The sequence below is a fragment of the Aythya ferina genome (genome assembly GCF_964211825.1).
Source record: "Aythya ferina genome assembly, chromosome: 3".
In the NCBI taxonomy this organism is placed as follows: domain Eukaryota; kingdom Metazoa; phylum Chordata; class Aves; order Anseriformes; family Anatidae; genus Aythya; species Aythya ferina.
In genome coordinates, this window is record NC_140298.1 from 64,922,320 (window position 1) to 64,938,614 (window position 16,295).

At 35.7% G+C, this 16,295-nt stretch overlaps 1 long non-coding RNA gene across 1 annotated transcript in view; it reads left to right on the forward strand.

The window, feature by feature from the left end:
• LOC311434855 overlaps positions 1-15,735 on the forward strand; it is a 31,897-nt gene extending 16,162 nt beyond the window's left edge. The window contains exon 2 of the long non-coding RNA XR_014691774.1: positions 14,527-15,735. This is a non-coding gene — a long non-coding RNA (uncharacterized lncRNA). The remainder of the gene's footprint in view (positions 1-14,526) is intronic.
• Positions 15,736-16,295: the final 560 nt, after the last annotated feature.

Consider the following 16,295-nt stretch of genomic DNA (forward strand, 5'->3'; position numbering starts at 1 on the left):
AGTTGCATTATTATTGAAGTTATTAGCATTTGTATAATAAAACAGACGTAAAAGTAAGTGTGGAAGAGGAAGGATGATCCAGATTCTAAACATTCTAAAAAACTAAAAGCTCTGAATTAGTTGCATTCACCAAAAATAATATTTGCTTATCCCAGCTTCTTATGCTAGCTGCTTATCCCAGCTATTAACAAGTCACAGCAAAATCAGATGTCTGTGAGGTAACATGGAAGCTGATAAATGGAAGGTTCAACCATGAACTACATCTATCATAAACTGAAGGTCAACTTTGAGGGAGTACTTCATATTATCTCTAACAAACAAGGAAAATTTATTGTATATCTAGGATAAATTTGCCATAGATTATCTACTGCCAAAAAAAAAAAAAAAAAAAAAAGTTGAAAAGAGCTGATTTACAGATAGGAGGTGACATTACAGTGAAAAGTACAGATAAGTTCTGGTATTATCTACCTTCAGGACTCAATAAATGCTCAATAAATTTTCCTGTCAAAGGATTAATTAAATTCATCATCTAGTACTGAAAAGATGGTAACATTATTTTGTCAAGACTTAATTTCTATGGGTACTAATGGAAAAATTCATCCACCAAAGCATGTGATGTTTGTTGAGAAGTTAATAACAATCAGCAGGAAGTTTGTTTGAATATTAAAGTGGATAGGACACAGGTTGTAGTTTGTTCACTAACTTAGGAGACTGACACAGCATTGTGGCTTGAGAAGCAGGACTTATGTTTCATTTACTCCTATGTGCACACAAACCTGTCTTAGAACAATGTGGACTGGCCTAAGGAGACATTAAGTGCAAGGGGAACATTACATGATGTGGATGAAACCCAGTGGTCACATTATATTCATTGGACCACAGCCTGAAACACCATTAGTTAATTTTATGAAGATTAAACAGAGAAGGAGTATCATAGTGTAATTTTTGCCAAACCAGTTTCCAATGTCACAGAAAGACTTGTAATGCTTGTGACATAGATACAAGAAGATAGAAAGGAAGATGACCATAACTATAGTCCAAGAATCATATGAGAATCTATTCCAGATCTTTCCTTACTTCCATACAGAATAATCCAAACAGGATTAAATTTTATATTCTCATCTGTTATGATGTCTTAGAAAGGATCACGTAGGCTACCCACCTACTGTCAATATCCCTGCACCAAAGATGTCTCTTGTTTATCTCAATATGAACCAAAGTCTTGCTGAAGTTACTCAATACAGTTTGTATATTTGACATTAAGACTTGTTCTCCAGAACAAGTGAACAGTTTATGAGGAGTTGCTGAGGGAGATGGGAGACTGGAGAAAAGAAGGCTCAGGAGAATCCTTACTGTGCTTTAAAATCACATTAAAGGAGGTTGTAGTGAGCTTTTTTCCCAAGCACCAAGTGATAAGATGAGGGAAAATGGCCTCAAGTTGTCCCAGGAAAGGTTTAGGTTGGACATTAGGAGAAGTTTCTTTACTGAAAAGGTTGTGCAGCTTTGGAATAGGCTGCCCAGGGAAGTGGTTGAAGTATTCATCAACCTAAGGACCTGAAGGTCTTCAAGAACTATGTACATGCAGAACTTAGTAGAAGGGTTTAGTGGTGGACGTGTCAGTACTAGGTTGTGCTAAGTGATCTTAGAGGTCTTTTCCAACCTGAATAATTCTACGATTCTATGATTAGATAGGCAAACAGAGGCAAAGATGAAGAGAGCTCTTGAGAGCTCTGGAATGACTCCACACATTATTCTCAGAACTAATAACTTCTGAAAGATCTGCAATTTTCTGTCAGCTTTATGTAAATGATTTTGAGATGTTGCTTTTTGAAAACTATGCTAATAATCTTGCTGAACAATCTCTTAAAAGATAGTGGCTAGAGGTATCAACACTAGTTAGGCTTCATAATGGCATACTTGAAGCATATCTCCAGATGAATATGGAAAGTATTTCTTCCTTGGTTACATGGCATTTACACTGTCGATGTGGCCCAATTGGAATAGGCATCAGCATCATCAGCTGTGATGGCATCTGCTAAATACATGTCAATATTGTCATTTATTATTGTTTATTTGCATGAATCATGCATGCGTTGATGTAATTTTATTTTATTTTATTTTTCTATGAACTGCTTATAAGAGAAAGTATTCCACTTTCATTGCTTTGGTACCATGCTGATATTAGTATAACATTCAGAGAAAAAGACTGATGGCAGATTTGCATCCCACTACTCTCTTAGCTCTTGTATATGATAAGCTAAACTAAGCATATTATTGATAATCTAATGATAATTTAGTAATTTATTTATACATGCCCTTCAATTTTTGAGATAAAGGTGTGTCTCAGCTTAACTGGGACATTCAAGCTGTTTGGAAGAATTTCACTGTTTCTGCTGGAATACAGAAATTGAGAAAAATTAAATATCGATGCTCAGATTCTAGAAGTCATAAGTATATTCATTTTCCCGCTATGGACTTCTAGATAGTACCATGTTGCACCATGGAGATATAATTATGTTTATATCAAACAAAAGAGAAAAAATATTTTTTTAAATTATTATTATTATTTTTAATTCAGGTATGTATATCCTTAGTATTTAAAAGACTGGCAAATGTTGAAACCTTGTTTGAAATGTTTTGTTCGAAAATGTTAAAAGTGAACAATCAGAGCTATCAGTACAATGTATGTATGCTTATTTTTACAAATATTTAGCCAGAAATATGGAAATAGTCCCTTCTGTACCCTTCTACCTCACAACAGTTCTTGATCTGTCTTATGAGTGACATTCATGAATACTAAAGTTAGATAATGACAGGAAAATGGGTGCTTATATCTTCTGTATAGAGAGGGCAAAACTATAAAAGGACTTTCTTAACTTTTTAGGCTCTGTTGTGTTTCTTACATGTATGCCCAGTATATATTACTGATTATATGCCCATTGACTTTTGGCCTTCAATAACGTGTCTCCAGTCAAGCAAATTTTGACAAACTTTTGGGCATATGTTACCACATTAGTAAGGCTGAGAAAATTAAATATCCATTTGTTCTTTTTGGCTTGCAACAGTATTTAGTTTTAAATATCATATTAAATAGTATAAAAATAAAAATCATAAATGATAAATGGTTGCTTATATATATTGCTACCACTGTAAAGCCCAAAGTGAGATAGAAAAACAATGCATCACTGGTGGATTTTTATGTAGAATGTGGACATTAGGAATTAAACCACTTGCATTAAACAAAACTGCACAGGCTGTGGATAGATTCAGTCAGGGAAGAAGGATGAGAAAGAGAGCAGCAGCAACAGAAGTAATAAAAGAAAAGCTGAGCAAGGGAAAGCTTTGACTTGGAAACACTCTCTCTTTTAATTAATATGAGAATCAAATATCAATCCCTTTCCACTGCAATGCTACAGCATATCAACTTTAGAAGAGTTGTTTGAACTCTAGGGAAAAAAGATACTAAGTAATCGATACAAAATACTTTCTTTTTTTTTTTTTTTTTTTTTTTTTTTTAATACTATGTGGAATGGAAACACCTGGCTCTTCATTCTAATATTGTACATTGATCTAGTGACACAAAGGAATGAGGATTTAGATAGCCAGCCTAAAATGGGAAACGTGTCTGTAGTTTCTAAAAGCTCAGATGTGGCCGACATTATTGCACTGATGAGCGAACTTGTCATATACTGAAGGCAACTAATTCAAGCCAACATTAAAGCCAGAAGTACAGGTGACCTCAACAGAGATTCCAGAGAACTGGAAGAAAGGGAATGTTATCTGAAATTGCTCCAACCACAAAAACCAAGGAAAACATTACAACATTACAAAGGTTAAAAAAGAACCCATACTTTTACATATTTTTCCTGATTTTCATTATAAAATTACAGAATGTGTTGGAAGGGACCTATGGAAGTCATCTTATCCACCCCTCTTCAAGCAGGGTAACTTAGAGCCAGTTGCCCATGTCCAGATGGCTTTTGAACATCTCTAAGGAAGGAGACTCCACAACCTCTCTAGGTAGCCTGCTCAGCCTTCCTCACAGTGGAAAGGTGTTTATTAATATTCAGAAGGAATCTTGTGTTTCCATTTGTACCCATTGCATCTTGTCCTGTCACTGGGCATGACTAAAAAGGGCCTGTTTCCATCTCCCATGAATCCTTCAAGTATTTGTACACATGGATGAAATCCCTTGATCTTTCTTTTCCACAGGCTAAGCAGTCACAGCTGTATCAGCTTTTCCGTATAGTAGATGTGCTCCAGTCTCTAAGTAATCTTTGTAGCCCTATATTGGACAGTCTCCAGTCATGAGAGGCTCAGTCTCCGACCATGTTTCTTTTGTACTGGGGAGTCCAGAACTGGAATCCAGCACTGGTGGAATCTGTCACTCCAGGTGTGGCCTCACCAGTACTGGCTAGAAAAAAAAATTAATCTTTATTAAGTGGTAAAATCATTTTACAGTGACCTTTACAGCAAACAGATTTTCAACCAATAACACAATGTATATGGTCTAATCATCTATATAAATGAATATACTTTTTCTTGTGATCTTTTTTTTCATCTGACATTTTATCAGTGTCAAGTCATAGGGGCCTGTCATCTTATATTTGATTAATTCACTGATATTCTCTTATTATACTTGAATTTAAAGTAATATACTTATCTATTCAAATCACTGAGATGTGATATTATAGAACCATTACCTCCCACATGGAAGATGGTAGCAATAGTGAATAGACCCATGGATTTTATGAAATATTTGTTTGTTTTCCCTGGCTTGTGTAAGGACAAAAATACAGTCAGATCTATTTATATATTTATTTTTAGTTTCCAAAGTTTCAATTTTTAAGATACTTGCATCAATAGCAATTTATATTTCTTGGATATTGCTCTTGGATATTGCTCTCTCTGTTGCTCTTTTTATTTTTAATAAAGTGCATTCATCAGTACTTTTGCATGCCACTTCAATAACATAATTTTGTTTTAATTTTAATACAGTTTTACTTTCTTGCTGAAGTGTATATTTCGTATAAAATGCAAACTTTTGATCTGAGTATACTTGACAAAATCAATAGCAGGATTCTTCAAGACATAGAATGCCTTCACAGCATTTCTTTTGCTGACTTGATGACAATACAGTATGCATCAACAGGTTTCTCAGCCTTTGGGTTCTGTGGCTTTAATAATACCATCCAGCAGGTAAGACAGACCTTTGAAATTGCTCATGCATCAGAAAAAAAGTACACAGTTTGATAAATAAATAAACTTTGGGGTTGCTGTTTTCCTTGTTATGCAAAGTTCACAGACGTTCATTTCAAACAGAACTGGCATTGTGATTAAAGCACGCCATAGGCTATATTATTTGTCTAGGAGTAGAAATGCAGGTGAATGGTATCACACAAAGATGTAAATATTGAACAAATAAGCTAGCTATGAGTTCCATGGAAGGCTGATACTGTGTGTGTGTTAGGGATTTTTCAGAAATATGAACTGGAAAATACGTTTGTTGATACTCTCAATATGCTCCCACTACTGTCTCAGTAAAACTCTCCCTGGCTGACTCAGAAGGGCTGTAAACCAATACTGTAGGAAGTCATACCTACAGGTGCATACTACTGCAAATTCTTTGCAGACTGAACTTTAAAGAAAAACAAAGGATCTTGCTTTACAAGAGCAAATGAAAGGAAGAACTTCATTTTTTTTCTTCCACAGCCTCTGTGGAGGGGTTATAGATCCCAGAGATCCACAGGAAGGCAGAATTTTTGAGATAGTGACTGTTAAATGTCAAGTTTTGCACAGGCGACTAGAGTGGAGAGCTGAGTGGATGGTTATTAACGTGTATATTTTCATTTAGATATTTTCATTTAGAGTAAGTATATTTTTATAGAATTAATTGTTGGCCATGGTCCATATGTTTTCCTAAAACCAAAATACCTTCTAGACATCAAAAAAATGTATCCATTATATGCAAAGAACATGTAAGAAAGTTGGCTTCATTAGCTAACAAAGGTCTTAAAATCTCTCTTTGAAAGTGATGTTTGTGGATAAATACTATGTCAGGGATCATTCTTCACTTCAAGGTAAAAGAAAGCTGAGTTAAATATGCATAAATATGTAATGAGGTACCTATGTTTACCTGAACTTGATCAAATAACCATGTATGTGCCACCTGGATGGGGCTGTTTTAATGTGATCATGATACTTTACAGAACCAACATATCAATTTTGCTAGTAATATAACACCAGTATTACTGACTACCTGACTTTAATAGTCTAGGCTGTTGTCAGCAAGACAGGGTATCATCACTGCAAAGAAACAAAAGTACCACTTGTTTTTGAAACTGGATCTTACCCTAGGTATCTTACCTAAACTGCAGCTAAGGCTTAGGTACTCACAGATGTTTATATATATAAGGTAGGAGCAAGTCTGCCTGATTCAGGCACTTATCTTGAATTCCACTGTATTTGTGTGTCCTGTAAGTGTGTCCTTTTTCCTCTTCTATATCGTCTGGATCTCCCCTCTGATGAGCCCACTTAACCTAGGGTACTGTCTACAGAAGCTAGCAGACCTGGGGCTTTGAAGGCTTGTCCAATTTACTGTTTCCTAAGGTATTTTACTGTATCAACGTCTTTTCAATTTGAACATAAAACCAATTGGTGGCACTTCAATTCTGGCATCATTCGAGCTTTCTCTTTTCTCTCTTTGAATCTCATAGTATCCATGGGATTTTTAATGTGAAAACCAAATCTCAAGAGAGTTTAGTATTAACTTTGTATTGGCTGATGCTGAATGTTATTGTGTTGGACAATCCAGGGAAAACTACTTGTCATACAATCCACAGATAAGACTCCTTTTAGAAATCACTATTATATGTGTTTTTCTATCTCAAGTATTACATGCAAGATTTACCTGTGATACCAGAACGCTGGTGAATTAGTATGGAAATAAGGCCACTGGGGTGTTTCCATACTGCATATGGTCACCTCGTTTAAGCAGAAACAGAAACATCATGTGTGACTATCTGACTGCTTTGGCAGACATTCTCTAAAACCACTTGAAGTCTGATAAGGCATGAAAACTGTCAAAGTGTTGTTTGTGTTTACTCTTAAATTAGAAGTGATTAAAAGCAATTTCATACTTAGAAGCAGTTATCTAGTTGGCAGCTCAGAAAGTTCTTTGAAAATAGATGTATTTATTAAGATCAGACCCTTTTGAATCTCTGCACTTCAGCCGTATAAGTCAAGATTTAGATGGCCCATATTTACTGCACTCTTTGAGATACAGCATAGAGAGATTTTACATCCTGCTGTTCACTTTTCTTTAAAGCACAAAATGTTATAGCTCTTGGCCTTCTTTCTGATGTTATTTAGTTTCTAGGACTGTCTTGAATCCACCTAGCTGATCCTTTCAGAACTCTTCCCATCAGAGTGAATGGAAGTAACCTTTTCTATAATTGGCTTTTCTTGGAAAAGAGAGACCCATTTCTCAGTAATGCTCAAGTATATCTCAGATAACAAATGAAGTTAAACTTATGATTCTCCCCATAACACACAGCACCCTCTTTTAAGAAAAGAAAAAAAAATGCAGGAAAAAATAATTAGAAGCATAATTGCTCCTGAGCATTTCTGTTTCCATGAAAACCTCTCATCCTATTAGTTTTCTATTGGACATATCTAATTTAATTGTCAGCTGTCACCAAGTAATTGAATACCTTTGATTTTGAACTGTTAAAGAGCCAGTGATACATGTCTGTTCTTGTTATTTTGGGTTTCAGAAAGAGAAAGATGGCTTATATCTAATTGTTCTAGGTGATTTGACATTCAAACTTGCTTTGCTTGGCAGCTATATATATGAGCATATATATACATATGTATATACAAATATATACACACATGAATACAAAGAAATCGGTAATCATAGAATCATAAAATGCAATGAGCTACAAGGGACTTACAAGGATCATCAGGTTCAACTCCTGGCTCCACACAGGACCACCCAAAAGTCAAACCACGGGTATGAGAGCATTGTCCAAATGCTTCTTGAATACCATTAGGCTTGCAGCTGTAAGCACTGTCCTGGGGAATTTGTTCCAATGCCCGACCACCCTCTGGGTGCAGAACCTTTTCCGAGCACCCAGCCTGACCCTCTTCTGTCCCAGCTCCATGCCATTTGCTCAGGTCCTGTCACTGCCACCACAGAGCAGAGCTCAGCGCCTGCCTCTCCACTCCCCTGTGAGGGAGCTGCAGGCCGTCATGAGGCCTCCTCTCAGTCTCTCCTCTGGGCTGAACAAAGTGACTTCAGCTTCTCCTTATACATCTTGTCCTATAGACTCTTCACCATCTTTTTTAGCACTCCTTTAGGTGCTCTCTAGTAGTTTTATATGTCTTCCTTATATTGTGGTACCCAAAACTGCACACAGCATTTGAGATGAGGCCACACCAGAGCAGAGCAGGACAACCCCTTCCCTCAGCCAGCTAGCGGTGTTGTACCTGATGCACCCAGGGTACAGTTGGCCCTTTTGGCTGTCAGGACACGCTCTTGACTTGTATTCAATTTGCCATCAACCAAAACCTCCAGATTCCTTTCTGTGAGGCTACTCTCCAGCCACGCATCAGCCATCCTGTACATATATCCAAGGCTGCCCCATCACAGCTGCAGAATCTGGCATTTACATGGCTGGTGATTGCCCAGCACTCTAATTTGTAAAGATCTCTCTGCAAGACCTCTCCACCCTTGAAGGAGTCAACTGCTCCTCCTAATTTATTGTTGTTTGTAGACTTACTTAGTGTACCTTCAAGTCATTCAAGTCATTTATGAAAACATTAAACAGAACTGACCCTAAAAGGAGCCCTGGGGAACCCCAGTAATGGCCGGCCACCAGCCTGATGGAACCCCACTTACTAGAACCCCGTTAACATGATCCATCAGCCAGTTGGATGAACACCCATCATATTATGTTTTTGTCTATCTCTGTGCTGGACATTTTATCCAGAAGAATACTGTGAGAAAGAGTATTGAAAGCTTTGCTAAGATTCATTAAGATTACATCAAATGGCTTCTCTTGGTCAACTAAATGAGTAACCTTGTCATAAAAGGAAGTTTGTTAAACAGGACATTTCCCTCATGAACTTGTGTTGGCTGTGACCAATGACTGCATTGTCCTTCAGGTGTTTTTCAATACCTCCCAAAATAATCTTCTCCATAATTTTACCAGGCACTGAAGTGAGACTGACAAGCCTTTAATTCCTAGGGTCTTCTTTCTAACATTTCTTGAAAATTGAAACATTTGCCAGCTTCCAGTTGATTGGGACCTCTCCAGATTCCCAAGATAATTAAAAAAATAATAATAATAATAATAATTGAGAGAGGTCTCACAATGATATCAGTCAGCTATCTGAGTACCTTGGGACGAGTCCCAACAGGTCCTCTAGAGTTATATGCATCCAGATGGAGCAGCAAATCCCACACAAGTTTGGTGTTGCCTGGGAATTTTTTGTTAACACAGTCATGATCCTCCAACTTAGGGCTCTGGAAGACCCAGAACCCATCATTAGTGTTGAAGACAGAGATGAAGAAGGCATTAAACATCTCTGCTTTTTATAAATCTCTTTTTGTGATGTGACCATGCTCATCAAATAATGGACCAATGTTACCTCTGGTCCTCCCTTTTCTCTTAACATAATTTAAAAAGCCCTTTTTACTGTCCACAACACTACTGACCAGCTTTTACTCTAACTGAGCTTTGGATGCACATTTTTTCTTCCTACAGTGGTGAACAACATCACTGTAGTCCTTTGATGTTGCCCAACCTCACTTCCAATGGCCATACACTTTCTTTTTGAACCTAAGCTCTAGAATACCTGCTCATCCAAGCCAACTTTCTATCCCACTTGTTTGACTTCTGACATTTTGGAATTGTGCGTTCTTGTGCTCTGAAAAAGTGGTACTTAAAAAGTGACCAGCACTGATGGAACCCTATGCCTTCAAAGCAGTGAATAATCTCAGACCATGCTGCAATATTTTATATTTCATTTGGACATGTATTTATATATTTTGAATAACTCATTTTTATCATAAAGGCAAAAACTTTAAGGTATGATGACATCTGAAAGACACTTTATCATTTCTTTATTTTTCTTCCTGATGCTTCATTCCTTATTATAATTCAAAGTTTTGATGACAAAACCATTATTAAGCTTGCAACAGTGTTGAAGAACAGCCAGAACAGCCTTTTTTTTTCTTCTTCTTCTCATACCATTTTGGATGATTAAGCCATTTAGGAACATAGGATTCAAAGAGACCTCCCTGGCTATGAAAACAGTCTCTAATCCTGCAGGTGATAAGATCAGATGATCACTGTCTGAGTTTCCCTCTTTTCCTTTTTGACATGTATTTTTATTTCTTCATTAATGCTACAGCCTCTAGGTAGAACTCTACTCTCATCTACATCATGTTTAGTCTTTTATCATATCTTTCAAAAGAAACTTGCATGTAAAAAACATCTATATGTACATACATACATACACATACAGATAAACAGACACATACAAGCTATTGTAAAAATAAAATGCATAGTGTAAGACTCAAAATGCATTACATTACACTGACAAAGAGATGCTGATTTCTCTTGACACTTCCCCTTCATCTCAGGTACAGACTGATGATGTTGAAACTTTAAAAGTTAGAGATTTCAAAATTCTGCAAATAGAGCAAATAGATCCTTGAATTTCATGATTTGTGAGTAAGGCAGAAACAAGAGTGCATGCTGGCTTGGGGAGTAGGTTTTCTGCTCCTAAATAGCTCTGAATTTTTGCCACTCTCCTGTTCTGCCATGGGTCATATTTATTATAGGTTTCAGTAGACTATGGAGGTCTAAGGTTTCACCATTTTACAGTCATCCACACGGAATAATTTAACAGGTTACAATAAAGAAACGGTTCACTAATTCCAATTATCTCCCACAGTAATTTAGCGGGAAATCAGATTTAGACAGAATTTAAGCAGTCAAAACCATTCTCCGTATCTTGTCTTCTCAGCTGCCGTGTGTCCTGAAAGTATGAAGGGTCTCCTTCCCCGATTTTTACATCCCCCTGGTACCTGTCACCCTTCCTTGCACCTTGCCCAGAGATGTACGTAAGAAATGAATTCCTCTCAGTGGTGGTAGATAGTCCTCTGACTTCCTGGAAGACTTAAGACTCAGATTTAATAGACATGCTCTGAAAAAATAAACTGCACTACATAACAGAGTGGTAGTTACTTCTTTCTTTTAAAGGTCAAAACCACAACCTTTTATTTAGTACTTTGGTAGTTATAGTGGTAGGAGAAGGGTCAGAGAAAAGGTGAAAGAAGTGATAGGAGAGTATTTAGAGGTTAAACATCAATAAAAAATAAAACATTTCAACTCTTGGCTTTGCTTTCATGATTGTTTATGATGTTTTTATTAAATACTTTCTCCCTCTTTTTCTTTCCTTTGTCTTTCTCTATTCCAGTTAAGCTTGAGTTCTTTTCTACAAAATGACTTCAGTAGTAGATTTTGAATGTCTGGGAATGTTCCTCCACCATCCCAATTACAGAATAAATTATAACTTGGTGGTTAGACCACTCCTTTGGCACACAGTGGAGGTATTGTATACCTCCAAAAGTGGGAAGAACACCTCACCTCCCACCTCCTGGCAAAATGGTCACCATTTTGAAATAAATAAATAATCTCAATTTTTCTCAGACATACCTTCAGTGTTGGGCTTGAAGAAAGAAGAAAAAAAAGTCTTTCTGGAACACCAAGAAAGAGCTAAAAAACATGCAGTTTTAAGTTTTAAGAAAACTGTAGTCGTAAGGCTATTCCTTCTAAGTAGCTCCAGGCAGAAAACCACTCAGCATATTGATTGTTCTGAGGTGCTTCTGTCTCTCTAAATATTTTATATTTAATTCCAGATGCATAAACCAAAGTACTGGGTATCTTACTTAAACACTTAAAAGTTATAGGAATGTGAGGATATTCTTCCTGGCATCTATTTTTCACTGTTAAAAAGCAACATGTCATTTAATTGAATGATAATGTGCTTCCATGTGCAAGTTTCATGTGCCAAAGTTCATGCTGTTACAACTGCTACATTAAAAAGACAAAAATAATACAAATAAAAAAATAAATGGATATGAAGATAATATAGATTTGGAAATAAAAATACAAAACAGGTTATAAAACAAATTTCCTGACATATGTGAAGTCCATGCTATTGGATCAAGAGATAATTGGTTAGTCTGGCAGCTCAAGAGATGAGTGAGTGTGTACATTGGGATCCTTAGGGGAATGCAAACTTTGTACAACCTGCCATTTCATTGTTAAAGAAAAACCCTCACAGACATAGAAATAACATGTATCCCAATGTCCCAAGATATTCTTGAATTAATTTCTAATTTAAAACTTACTTTGATTTTTTTTTTTTGTCAGTGAATGTGTAATTTATTCACTTTTATGAAAGGGAAAAGAAGAGTAATGAATCATTTAAGCATTTCAGACATGGCATGACAATAGGTGCACAGTTTTCCTGACGGTACACTGTCTAGTGTCTAGCTGTATGGTACATATGCCTTTGTAAATTAGTGGAGGAACTGTGCTGGGAGGGAAGGAAGAAACTAGACAGATGAAAGGTAAAGTTGGCTGTGGTAGAAGACTCCTGTGATGCAAGAATTCTTCTGATCACCTAGTTAGTCTAATCACTATACAAAAATGACTAGCAATTTGGATCTCCTATTTCCAAACACTCAACGTTTAAATTCTCTAAGTTGCTACGCAAAAATGGGGACACAGAGATGTGCAGATAAATTTAAAGAAATGGCAGATTATTCAATATGAAGCAAATAATGAAGTGCTTAAAAGAGTCCTTCTGACTGTTTGGTGACATCACATTTTAGGCACCTAAGAAACAAGCCAGACTAGTCATGGACTCATAAACAATGGTTATCTTCTGCTGCCACTGTTCACATTTTATATAGTATCTCGGTGGTTTTAATACCAACGAGTCAAACAGATCACTACCTTTTGCAGTCTGGAACTCAGAGGGAATATTTGTGCTTATATCTTATGTTCATAAATCTCTCCTTTATTGGATGTCTCCTGCAGAGAAAGGCGATTTTCTATCATACAAGTACTCTTTCATGTAATTTTACCTTAACATCAATTCTGTATTTTGCTTATTTTCACTGCCTTTTTTACTTTGTAATGTCACTTTGACTAACTTGTACTGACAATATTTAAATCATTGCTACTTTTCATTAAATCAGAAAGATTCCCACGATGCTAGGCAAGATTCTGGGTTAAATTACCACCTGATATGTCTACTTTCCCTGGAAAATGATGTGGCTTATTATGCAAAATGAACCTATCTTTTCTGTGTTCCTCTGAAATAACTCTTTGGTATAAACACCACATTTAGTCTAAAACAGGTGTTAATGTAGTACTACCATTTGTCGTACACAGTAATTCACTGAAATTATGGAAGTCACTTGCATGCTGAAACTAATCTAGATGGACATGATGGGGATGAAAGTTAAAATTTTACTCATGACTCAAAAAAAAAAAAAAAAAGGAAATAGCAGAATGCTGAAATATCTTCTTGGTCAAGTTAAAAATGGCACTTCATAAGTATGCCATTTCATAAGAATGGTTCCATGTGCTTTTTTTTCCTCACTAAATAAAGGGTTTAACTTTTTGTTTATATGTGTTTAAATGCACTTTACTTTTATTTATGACTATTATCAAAATTTACATGGCAAAACTCAGCAGTGATAGAAGTTTTCTTTTTTTTTTTTTTTTTTTTTCTTTTTTAAATGGTGGGGGCTAATTTGCTTTCCTATAATTTTCCAACTTGTCTATTTTATTCCCTAGGGAGCATATCGTCATTTTGAAAGGCAAGAGATGAAACTGCCCTTCAGGTTTTCCTTTAATCCACAGAATTATTAGGGAATGTCAGACATACCCCTCTAATCCCAGAATCTTTCTTGTACATAGTGGAAGTATCATATGACAGTAACTAGCTGAAGTCCATTCAGCTTTGCTAGAGAAGAACTGAGACCAACTTTTTTACCTGTAATATAAGTTTATATTGACTTTACTGTTGAGCATCAGACTTAGCAGCTGCTTATGGATCTGCAAAATACTACTTACAGGAAGGTTCTGTATACTTGGTAGAATAAATGAATTATATCTAAGCCATCCGTTTTAGTATTTACTAAATATTTACACTCAGGTGATGACAGATTTAATTTACAATGCTAACAATCTTTCCTCATACTACAGAAGTATCAATTCCAAAAACATTATGTTCCATGATCTCATCTAAAACTGCAATCAACAGTATAAATTTCTGTTCAAATAAAAAGACAAAACTTTGTTTTAAGATAGAAATCAAACACAATTTCAAGCACATCTCTACAAGTTTTCATTCATGAATACAAAATAATATAGTAATAATTGTAATGGAAGTTTAAAATTATACCACAAATAATCATCATGCTTTTGCTCACAGATGGACCACATCAGAAGACAAATACCAGTACTGAAGACTGGAGTGACAAGTATAACAGAAGAGATATGAGGTGGAAGGCCTAAATATAAAACACAGGACAGACACTGACTTTGACATTGAAGGTTTTGACCATCCTCATCTGACTCAGGATTTGCTCAATGAGTTCTATTAGCTTGGTACTTTATGTATTCTCTTCACAGGTGAAGAAAATTTTGTCTGAATGTTTCAAAAACCGCTTGCATACTGGGGAGTAAATTGAGAAAGCTTAAGTTAAACAAGTGCAGAGATTTAATGCATTGATGAACTAGGTTATCAGCTGATATCCCAATTGCTTGAAATATTCATCTATCTGAACAGCATGTAAAAGTTGTTTTAATTCCCACAATTGTTCAGCTTTTTACCAATCATGCAGTTTTAGCCACAGTAATAATTCATTTGGAATAACGTGGAGACAAACATTATTCAAATCACTTGATCCATTTACTAACTTGTTGAAAAGTGAACAAGAGCAATTTTTTGAACTTTTTTTTTTTTTTTTTAATCATGAATTGAGGAATTGAAGTAAGGAACTTTTATAAAAACCCAGCTACATAAGGACATTGAGCAGTTCTACAGCAGAAGAAAAAAAAAAAAAAAAGAAATGTGATCTGTTTGAATAACTAATTTTCTTGTAAGTTGGCTGAACTTGAAAACTGAAACGAAAAATCCAGTCAGATAAGTGAAGATGATATATATATAAATAAAAACTTAATACGGACAAAAACAAAAAATGTAATATGTGTTTGAGTGATTCTAAAACTAAACAGTTCAATTTCAATTCAGGTAGTTTTGGCAAACGAAATCAATGGAAATGAAGAGATAGACACAAAAAATAAACAAAACAAATGAACAAAACAAAACAAAACAACAACAACAAAAACACAAAAGCAGACAGGAAACAAACAGCCCATCACTTTTAATCATGTATACTCACGTAGCGAATGCATAGTAAAAGTTTAATTTTCTCCTGTGCTTCAGAGGATATAACTTTACAAGAGGTATGCCTCAGCTGCTACAGAAGTTGCTGAGCTGAGTAGGCTACTCTCCACCTTTTGCTTTCAAGATGGTCAATTTGGTGTAAAATATTTACAAGCTGTTTTGATCAGTGACTGAAAGCTAAGTGTTCTCTCTTGCTATCTCTTCAATAAAATCTCTCACAGCTCTTCTGGATCTCTTTCTCTCTAGATGAATTAATATTTAACTATCCCATGCAAGGTGGAATTGTTCAAGAATTAGAATGAATGTGCTTTATGGCTCTGTCACTAGGATGTCATTCAAAAATCTCTCAGCTCTAAACACAGAAGGACTTAAACTTAAGGGCAGTCAATTTTTTTTGAGAGCCTTCTAGCTGCTGGCCTAGAAGATATTTAAAGAAAGAGAATAGACTCTGCTAATCTCTTCTATTGGATGCTCTATAAAATAGAAGGGATAGGCTCATATTCCTTTTGGAAGAAGAGAAATATGAGGTAGGATTCTTCATAAGTATCCTAAAGATTCAACAATTATGTTGCAGGTAAGGGAGGGTCACTCTATGTTGGCTGTAGAAATGCAATCTGGAAAAAAGGAAAAAATATAAATAGTGAATATGCAAACAGATTGAGGATGCCAGGCCAAACAACTAAATATTTTTTCTAAAAATATAGATATTTTTATCTATACGTTTATCTACACATGTCTACATTTGAAAATGAAATCACAGTATTTATACTGACATTTTTTTGATGCATAGT